At 39.4% G+C, this 11,260-nt stretch overlaps 1 protein-coding gene across 3 annotated transcripts in view; it reads right to left on the bottom strand.

The window, feature by feature from the left end:
- Window positions 1-5,507: 5,507 nt before the first annotated feature.
- Window positions 5,508-11,260, bottom strand: part of LOC308399542 (uncharacterized protein) — a 78,863-nt gene continuing 73,110 nt past the window's right edge. Inside the window, exons 3-4 of one of the 3 annotated variants that reach the window (XR_013972198.1) lie at window positions 10,082-10,227; window positions 5,508-7,968 (exon numbers count right to left, since the gene is read on the bottom strand). The gene's annotated coding sequence lies outside the window, so the exon portion shown is untranslated. Of the gene's footprint in view, window positions 7,969-9,192; window positions 10,228-11,260 lie in introns of those variants that run through there. The other 2 variants (XR_013972197.1, XR_013972199.1) reach the window with 2 other exon arrangements.

The following is an 11,260-nucleotide window of genomic DNA, read 5'->3' as shown; positions in this document are numbered from 1 at the left end:
TATATATATATATATATATATATATATATATATATATATATATATATATATATATATATATATATATATAAATAAATAATTACAGCAGTGAGCTTGAACTCTGGGTCAGAGATTCAAGTTGCAGTTATTTATATTTCCTATCACCTTAAATCTTCACTCAAAGACAAGTATCTGTGACAGTGTATCTACAGATGTATTATACATAAGAGACAAATATTGTTTGTTTAATATGTTAGAATTATTACATTTGGCTCAATGCTTACATATATGAGTACATGATGACAATAATCACGACCCCACAGAGCGGGACATTCGCTTCAGCCGAAAATCTTAGAGGCGACCCAGAAAGCTGCAGGAAGAGCAATGACACATCCGGCAGCAGTTAAACCTACTTTAAGTAGGTTTAGACCCCACGAACCAGGCGATTCTCTTTCTGTTGTCTCTTGTTCATGTACCGCTGGGCGCTGAAGATTTTCCACGGTTTGTCTGAGTTCTGCCATCTCTTGCCTCAATTGTGCGTTTCCTTGCCCGAGTTGTGTGTTTTCTTGATAGAGTTGTATGTAGTTTTCACTGAGTTGTGTGATTTCTTGACTCAGTTGTGTGTTTTCTTGACTGAGTCGTGCGTTTGCTTGACTCAGTTGTGCGTTTGCTTGACTCAGTTGTGCATTTTCTTGACTGAGTCGTGCGTTTTCTTGACTCACTTGTGCGTTTGCTTGACTGAGTTGTGTGTTTTCTCGAGTGATTGTTCTGATATATTGACTGAATTCTATGAACGTTTCACTGAGTTGTATGTGTTCTTCCCTGAGTTCCTCTATCGTACGCTGCAGTGGGTCTAACTGATCACCGTTTCCCTGTGACATTTCTTTATATCTGAAGTCCTGCTGGCAGAAATGCCCTTCAGTCAGACAGGTTGATGGTCAGGATGAACCTGGACACTTCTTTGCACACGTGTGTCGTATCTTTTGCATGATAAGTGCTGACAGAGACAGACGTGAGTCTGTATTTATATTTCTTGCAGCCTGTTAGCACTGTACCTCCTGCCTTTCCAAACGGCTCTTCTGTGTTTCTGTCTCATCGTTCTGCTGATGAACATTTGTCGCCCACCGTGATCTCAGCATGTCGTCCTGGTTCTGGAGAGCAGACGTGTGTTGATCTGAGTCCTGTGATTTCCAGTAGTGATTTATTCCCAAGACCAAATCAAATCGTCCTCTGCTGCCGTGTTGTTGCACAATAAAAACGATGCAGCTGTCAGAAACGGTCCGGCCCTGGTTATTGTCTCAGATACGACGCTCGTCTTATCCTGTCTGCTTCTGTCGGTTTCCTTCATTTACTTCTTGTTATTTTCCTAAAATGTGCTCCAGAGTGACAAATATATCTGCTGGAGTTGATGCTGCCCTAAAACCTCTGTGACATCGTTGCACTCACTTGCTTGACTCAGTTGTGCGTTTTCTTGACTGAGTTGTGCGTTTTCTTGACTCAGTTGTGCGTTTTCTTGACTCAGTTGTGCGTTTTCTTGACTCAGTTGTGCGTTTGCTTGACTCAGTTGTGCGTTTTCTTGACTCAGTTGTGCGTTTTCTTGACTGAGTTGTGCGTTTGCTTGACTGAGTTGTGTGTTTTCTCGAGTGATTGTTCTGATATATTGACTGAATTCTATGAACGTTTCACTGAGTTGTATGTGTTCTTCCCTGAGTTCCTCTATCGTACGCTGCAGTGGGTCTAACTGATCACCGTTTCCCTGTGACATTTCTTTAAAGGTTTAAAGCTCAAAAGTGGAAAAAAAAAAGGTCATCTAAAAAGTAGGGGTGGGGGAAAAAATCGATACTGTGTAGTATCGTGATATTTTGTTTTCTAATAATGTATCGATACAGGGACGGCAGAAATCGATATTTTGTTACAAAAAAAAGTTTTTGTGGACTCTGACTTCAGAGCATGTTGATCCTTTTTCTGAGCAAGAATCCTGACATTCCTTCACTGTCCAAATGTGTTTAACTTGTTTTTGGCAGCAATAAACATGACAGTTTACTTATTTTAATTTAAGACATGTTTTATTTTAATTAAGTTTAAAACTTTTTTATTTAATGTAAAATTATTTTGTTTTAATTTACTTTCAAATTCTTCAGTTGCTGAAGGGGCTGCATAGTTTTCATATTGCATAGTTCAGAATAGTTATAATTGTACCAGATGGTTGCATTCAGTTCAGTGGGACTAGACTGTAATACAAACCATTCAAGTTTGTCAACAATAAAACTGAAATGAGAGAAAGACTGAGTGTGAGACTTTGATATTAGATAAAATGAATATTGATAAAGTTTACCTTTATGTACAGAATCTGAATATCGCAAAATATTTTAAAAAATTGCAATAATATTGTATCGTGGGATGTATGGTGATTCCCACCTCTACTAAAAAGTATCTGTGACAGTGTATCTACAGATGTATTATGTAACAAATATTGTTTGTTTAATATGTTGGCATTACTAAATTTGGCTCAATGCTTACATACATGTGTAAAAAGCAAATGTAGGAGCTGTGATAACTGTGTCTGATAGAATGAAGAGTAGACTGATATATGAAATATTCCTTTATTGGGTGAGAAAATCAGACCATGTCATAACTGCTGTAAGTCACACAGAATAGACATCAGAGCCTTAAACAGGCTGACGTCTGCTAAATGGGTCAAACTGGGCAGAAAGTCTACAAACACATAACATCCTTATAGAATATGATGTAACACTATAGATCAACTTAGCTCAGAATATATAAAGCATATAAACAGTTACAGCAATATGATGCAACAAACACAGCAGCTACTGATCCAAAATACTCAAAGCTTCATAGAACTGAAACCAACATTTATTTTAGCTCCATTCTGCTGCTGATGCATACTTTAGGTTTCTGAACATTAAACTTGTTGCTGCCTTTCATAGTGTGTAGCTTGAAGGCCCTGAGTACTTTCTCCACACTGGAAACACTGGGATGATCACATTATTTGAACATTACCTAATAAGACTGATTCAGCACAGACAGTTAAACTTTCCTAGCAGTCCTTCACAAACAGGGAACAGTCTGTCTATTCTCTCCATCTGTCAGCTGCTGCTGGCTCTTCCTCCTCCTCTTCCTCACACACTGCTGAGTTTGTCCTGGTGGATCATCAGGGCTGCAAAGCCTCACAGATGATGTGCAGCAGTGGGTCCCTCAGTCTGTCCTCACTCTGGACACTTGCAGTCGTCACACATGGAAATCAAATGTGTGATAAGCTGCAGGATTCAGACACAAGTGTAACTTATAAACACATGTTCATACTTTTATTCCACAATCAGAGAGAAAGAAACAGAGAGAGAGTGCAGGACAGACAGACAGGTGACAGTCTCAGGTGTACACACTGCTACAAACAGGAGGATTTAGTGTTTGTGTTATTACGAGTGTAAACAAGAAGAGTTCAGTTCAGTTCAGTTCATTTTTATTTCAAACATTTCAAACATGTGCCTTCACAATCATTACAAAATATCATTCCATTATTTGTTTGAAAAGGAGTAGGCTGAAGTATTTACTTATTTGTCCCTACCCCCTCAAGTTTTACCTCTCATTCATTTAAATTTTTTTTTGTCTTAAATTAAACAAACAACATATGAAACATATAAACATATGAAGTAAAACAAAACATAACATACATAAATCAAAAACAAGAAATTAGCAAGCCCCACCACAGTATAGTTTCTTTCATATGAAAAATACAGAATGTGTATATTTGCAGATACACAAGTTATGGAAAAACAACAAAACAAAACAAAACAAAAAAAACAAAAAAACAACCAAAAAAGAACCGCAACACCATTACCAGCAACATTACCATCCTGGGTTAACCCCGTTTTCTTCATTCTTATACTTATTTAAAATTAGGTTTTTATATTTTACTTTAAACTGTTTTATGTTTTGACTGTCTTTTATTTCTTCTGTTAGACTGTTCCATAATTTAACTCCTGAAATTGAGATTGACATAGTTCTTAAAGTTGTTCTAGCACTTTGTATTTTTAAATTCCATTTCCCTCTTAAGTTATACCCACCTTCTCTTTCTATGAACAATTTACAGATTTCTTTGGGAAGCAATTTATTTCTTACTTTATACATTATTTGCGCTGTTTTAAGCTTCACCAAGTCTTGGAATTTAATAGCTTGCATTTTGACAAAGAGTGCATTTGTATGGTCCCTGTACCCTACATTATTTATTAATCTAATGGCCCTTTTCTGTATTATAGTTATTGTTTGTGTGTTACTTTTGTATGTGTTTCCCCAGACCTCTACACAGTAGCTCATATATGGCAGTAGTAAAGCACAGTATAAAATGTGCAGTGCTTTCTGATCCAACATATGCTTTGCTTTTCCAGGACGGCAATGCCCCGTGCCAATTTCCCCCGAACATAAGTAATGTGTGGCTTCCAACAGAGCTCGTGGTCAATGATCACCCCAAGAAATTTTATTTCATTTACTCTTTCTAAATATACATTGTCAACACATATTTCTACTTCGATGTTTTTCTTTTGGTTTCCAAACAACATAAATTTGGTTTTATCGAGATTCAATGATAATTTATTTATATCAAACCACTTCTTTAATATCGTTAATTCCTGTGTGATCATTTCCAAAACCTGTGGCAACTCCCCACCTGCACACAGTATATTTGTGTCATCTGCAAATATTACAAACTTTAAAATCTCCGATACTCTGCAGATATCATTTAAGTACATAATAAACATTTTTGGACCCAGTACTGAACCTTGAGGTACTCCACAAGCTATATCCATCAAATTAGATTTATATTCATTTATTTGTACATATTGTTGCCTATTCCCTACATAGCTTTTTAACCATTCCAAAACCACTCCCCTAAACCCGTACTTTTCCAGTTTTTTTAATAGAATTTCATGATTAACAGTATCAAACGCCTTCTTTAGATCTAAGAAAACTCCGAGCGCACACCTCTTATTATCCATACATTCCGTTATCTTTTCCATTAGATCTATCAGTGCCAAAGCTGTTGATCTGTTGCTTCTGAACCCATACTGACTATCTGTCATTAATTCATATTTTTCCACAAAACTGTCAAATCTTTTTATGAAGAGTTTTTCCAGTATCTTAGAGAACTGGGAGAGTATTGACACTGGTCTATAGTTTGTAAAATGATGTCTTTCACCGGTTTTGTAAATGGGAATAACTTTAGCAACTTTCATTTTTTGTGGAAAAACTCCTTTTTGAAACGACAAGTTGAATATATATTTTAATGGTTTTACGATACCATCAATAACTGTCTTTACCGTTACCATATCAATATCATTCCAGTCTGTACTGGTTTTGTTCTTAAGTCCTCTAACCATGTCATAAATCTCTTTCTCTTCCACTGCTCTTAAAAACATTGAGCTACTATTCCTTTCAATATTTTCACCAGTGTCCCTTTCTATTCCATCAACCTTTATTTCTTCTGCCAGTTTTGGCCCTATATTTACGAAGAATTCATTAAAGCCATTTACTATCTCCTCCATGTTATTAATACTTCTTGTCCCTTCTATAAAGTACCCAGGGTAATCATTATTCCTTGATTCATTTTTGATTATTCTGTTTAATACATTCCATATATCTCTTGTGTTATCTTTATTGTGTTCTAACCTTTTAATGTAATACTCTCTTTTACAGGATCTCATTATATTAGTTAATTTATTTTTGTAAGTTTTATACTTCATTTCAGTTTCTATTGTTCTCTTTTTTATGAATTCTCGATATAGGGTATTCTTTTTTTTGCTGGCATTTTGTAGTCCTTTTGTCATCCATGGTCTTCCTGCATAGTTGTGTTTCCTATTGATTTCAATTACTGGGCAGTTTTTATCAAGTAATGTGTTAAATGTTCTTAAAAATCCTTCGTAAGCTTTATTAACTTCTGTTTGTTCATATACAATATTCCAATCTTGCTTTAAAAGTTCATTTCTAAGACAATTTAAGGTCTTCTCTGTTCTTATTCTTTTGTAAATAATCTTATGTCCATCGTTGTTCACTTTATAATGGCAATTATACGATGCAAAGACTGGTAAATGGTCACTTATATCATTGATTAACAGCCCACTTTTTATCTTTCCTTCTATTATATTTGTAAATATATTATCTAATAGAGTTGCACAATGAGATGTTATTCTGGTCGGTCTTGTTATCAGTGGAAATAAACCGATGCTGTACATGGAATCAATAAATTCTTCTGTACTCTTATTATGATTTGGATTCAATAAGTCAATATTAAAGTCCCCACAAATAAACATTCTTTTCTGATTTATATTTGTAAATAAGTCCTCCATATTATCCTTAAATATCTCAATCTTAGATCCTGCTGTTCTATATATACAACTGACAATTAGGTTTTTCCTTTTTTCTATACTTATTTCCACTGATAAACATTCCATCACTCCATCAATAACAGTTGTCATTCTTCCCATTCTTTTGTACTTTAGGTTTTTATCAATGTAAAGTGCCACCCCACCTCCTTTCTTGTTGATCCTGTCTACATGAAGGAATTCATATCCATTTATTTTAAAGTCTTCTTCTTTTCCAGGAGTTATCCAGGTCTCCGATATGGCTATCACATTGAATGGCTGTTCAAACTGTGTTATGTAGTCTTTGATGGATTGAAAGTTTGCATATAAGCTTCGACTATTAAAGTGAACCATTGTTATACCCTGTTCTACCTTGAATTCCTTTTTAAGTTGCTCATTTGTATAATAATTGCATTCATTTGTCTTATTGTTAAAGAAATTACAATCAGGATCTATGTTGCTGTCATACATCAATGTCTTATTTTCAATATCTATATGAGTTGTTAGTTGAAAATTGTCAGACATCTGCGTTGGTTGTGCACTTGGACGGTCCCATCATATTTAGCACTGCTTTGCATTTATCAGTTATATTTTTCTAGTTCAGTCATCTCTTTGATGACTAGAACCTTAGCCTGCTCTGGTGTTCCATTTAACTTAATGAATATTTTACAGTCTGACGTCCAAGTTGACTGTATTTTCTTCTGTTTTCTTAATATTCTTGCTTGTCTTGCAATGTCTGCATTTTTCTTGATTAGGTGTTCATTTAAATAAACATTTGTACCTTTTAGCTTTCTTCCTTGCTTGAACAGTTCTTTTTTCTGTTTTCTATTAACAAAACGAATGATAATGGCAGGTATTTGATTTTTTCTCGGAAGAGGATGGCATCCCTCAATATTTTTACTGTCCATTTCTATACCTTTGCTTTTAAAGAAGGCCATTACCTGCTCTTCCAAAGAGCGTAGCTCTTGCTCGGGTGGCTCCCCTCTCTCTGCTGCTGCTACCCGTGCGTATGTCTGATGCTTGGTTTCCAGTCCTGTCACTATCACATCATTTACTCTTGAATATTGTTCCAGATCTGACACCCGTCCTTCCAGCATAGCAATCTTCTTGTCCTTTTCCTCGCTCTGCCTTCTTAGTTCTTTAATATCATCCATTAAATTGAGTATCAGTTTTTGTTGTTTTGAAATTGTTGTTATTTCTTCAGACATAAAGTTTAGGGATTTCTTTATGTCCTCCAGTTCCTCCTCATTAACGTTGCTCCTCTTAGGCGGCATCTTAACGCTCCTGGGCCTGGTGGAGCAGGAGGATCCTGGGCCTAGTGGCTGCTGGAAGAGCCTGGGCCTGGTGGCTGCTGGAGGATCCTGGGCCTGGTGGCTGCTGGAAGAGCCTGGGCCTGGTGGCTGCTGGAGGATCCTGGGCCTAGTGGCTGCTGGAAGAGCCTGGGCCTGGTGGCTGCTGGAAGAGCCTGGGCCTGCACCAGATGGTGCAGTGGACACATGTGTGACTGCTGTGATTAAAGCATCTTTCTTTCAGCTTAACGAGTGAACCGTCAGCTCGTTCAAACACACGTTAAAGTCCGTTTGGCTCGACACCACCGAAAGCGTGCTGCTGCAGTCTGCTGGGGGGCATCATCAGAAACAAGGATGCAAGGAGAGGAGACAAACTAGTGAGGAATGCTGGCTCTATAATTGGAGCTGCCACATGCACACACACACACACACACACACACACACACACACACACACACACACACACACACACACTCACAGACACACACACACACACACACAGACACACACACACACTCACAGACACACACACACACTCACAGACACACACACAGACACACACACACACACACACACACACACACACACACTCACAGACACACACACACACACACACAGACACACACACTCACAGACACAGACACACTCACACACACACACACTCACAGACACACACACACACACACACACACACACACACACTCACAGACACACACACAGACACACAGACACACACACTCACACACACACTCACAGACACACACACTCACACACACACACACTCACACAGACACACACACACACAGACACACACACACACAGACACACACACACACAGACACACACACTCACAGACACACACACTCACACACACACACACTCACACACACACACACACTCACACTCACACACACAGACAGACACACTCACAGACACACACACACACACAGACACACACACTCACACACACACACACACACTCACAGACACACACACACACACACACAGACACACACACTCACAGACACAGACACACTCACACACACACACTCACAGACACACACACACACACTCACAGACACACACACAGACACACAGACACACACACACACACACACTCACAGACACACACAGACACACACACACACACACACACACTCACAGACACACACACACACACTCTGTGTGAAGCTCGTCTATATTATATTTTCTGATCTATCATACAGCTTAAACTTATTCCTGGTTATATCCTGATCAGTGCTGAGCAGTTAAACACATAACTATCAATGAAATCATGTATGAATTATGATTCTGTGATTAACAATGAATACACTTAATATCACTTCTCATTTTCAAAATCATGTCGTTTAGCTTTGAAATGTCTGCATTTGTGAAGAAAACATTTTCTTAGTAACAACATTTGTTAAGATCCAACCATGCAAACTATGATTTTTGCCATTTTTCAAGTGGTCTTAAACCTTTAATCAGGACTGTATCTGATATCACTTCCATTTAATGTGAAAAAGCTGCATCAGTGTTTTGCTGGGATGCGTCTGCTCCTCTGGCTTTCCTGTTAGCAGTGAGTGCAACGATGTCACAGAGGTTTTAGGGCAGCATCAACTCCAGCAGATATATTTGTCACTCTGGAGCACATTTTAGGAAAATAACAAGAAGTAAATGAAGGAAACCGACAGAAGCAGACAGGATAAGACGAGCGTCGTATCTGAGACAATAACCAGGGCCGGACCGTTTCTGACAGCTGCATCGTTTTTATTGTGCAACAACACGGCAGCAGAGGACGATTTGATTTTGTCTTGGGAATAAATCACTACTGGAAATCACAGGACTCAGATCAACACACGTCTGCTCTCCAGAACCAGGACGACATGCTGAGATCACGGTGGGCGACAAATGTTCATCAGCAGAACGATGAGACAGAAACACAGAAGAGCCGTTTGGAAAGGCAGGAGGTACAGTGCTAACAGGCTGCAAGAAATATAAATACAGACTCACGTCTGTCTCTGTCAGCACTTATCATTCAAAAGATACGACACACGTGTGCAAAGAAGTGTCCAGGTTCATCCTGACCATCAACCTTTCTGACTGAAGGGCATTTCTGCCAGCAGGACTTCAGATATAAGCAGTGACAATAACACTATCAGTCATGGTCTGGCATTCCCAGAGCACAAAGCTCAGCAGGACATAAACAGTGTGGAGTCATCAACATCATCAACAGAAGGCAGAAGAGCTTTGAATGTCCTTCAAGAAGTCTGGAGAAGTGTTCCTGCAGGTCCTCACAGAGACGCCAGAGAGCTGCTCAGCGAGTTCAGAGTGAGCTGAAGGATGATGGTCAGACCATAACATTCCTCCAAAAGTGCCTTCATGGACCTGCAGCCGAGAAACCGATGCAAAGTGTTTATGCAGGTGAGAGAAGTTCACCTGAGGGCTCTTAGTCAGCGTGCATGCCGAGCGCTGAGAGACGGAGGTTGTGCTGCAGGCAGACGTTTGGACGGCGACTCAGACTTCTCTTCTAGACGTCGTCAAATATTTGTCTACGAGATGACGACGAGACAGGTACCGTCCTCCTGAGTGCACAAAAACACACAAGTGAACACAGCAGCACACAAATCCACACGTCTGTGGACACGTCAGGACAATCTATAATCTTCTAACACAAAAACAAACAGTGTTCACTAAAGTAAACACACAGAGCAGTAGCAGATTTTTTTAATGTGTTTTATTTATTTTCATTTGCTGCTAACTGCCTTGTTTTCATTTGTAGTTTTTGTAGTAGGAAGAACTACAAAATCCACAAATAAACAAAGTGCAGTTAACAAATGTAGTGCTCTCCACTATGTGAACCCCTCAGCTGAATTTTTAGGTTTTTCAGTTCAAGCCAATGAAATGAAATCCAAAAATTCAACCCAACAATCAAATGATCCCCTATGAGCAAGCACTCTGGCAACGGTGGAGAGGAAAAACTCCCTTTTAACAGGAAGAAACCTCTGGCAGAACCAGGCTCAGGGAGGGGCGGTCTTCTGCCATGACTGGTTGGGAGGTGAGGGGCAAAATAAAATCAAACATAAAGGAGAGCACAGCGTATTTATGACAGGTCGGTGGACTGTGGCTCGAGTTCAAAAGATGCTCGAATCCCGCCTGAGGTGGTATGGACACGTGATTCGAAGCGATGGGAACTCAGCAAAAACGACTATTAAGGATCGACCCAGACGGCGCCGGCCTCGAGGCAGACCGAAAAAACGGTGGATGGACAAAATCAAGGAAGACATCAACGCGTCACCTGAGGACGCCTTGGACAGAACCAAACGGAGAAACCTTTGCTGAGGAGCGGACCCTGCACCAGCGGGAACAACGCCAGGATGAAGGTGGACTGTGGCTGGAAAACATCATTACTGTTTTTAAAGGGTAACTGGTCCACAATTGTCGATGGGACGTGTGCATGCAAGCACACGCAAGCCATCCCCGCTCTGTGGGGTCATGACAATAATCATGACCCCACAGAGCGGGACATTCGCTTCAGCCGAAAATCTTAGAGGCGACCCAGAAAGCTGCAGGAAGAGCAATGACACATCCGGCAACAGTTAAACCTACTTTAAGTAG

This window comes from Rhamphochromis sp. 'chilingali' (genome assembly GCF_963969265.1).
Source record: "Rhamphochromis sp. 'chilingali' genome assembly, chromosome: 7".
Lineage (NCBI taxonomy): Eukaryota > Metazoa > Chordata > Actinopteri > Cichliformes > Cichlidae > Rhamphochromis > Rhamphochromis sp. 'chilingali'.
This window is presented reverse-complemented; position numbering and strand designations above follow the sequence as displayed.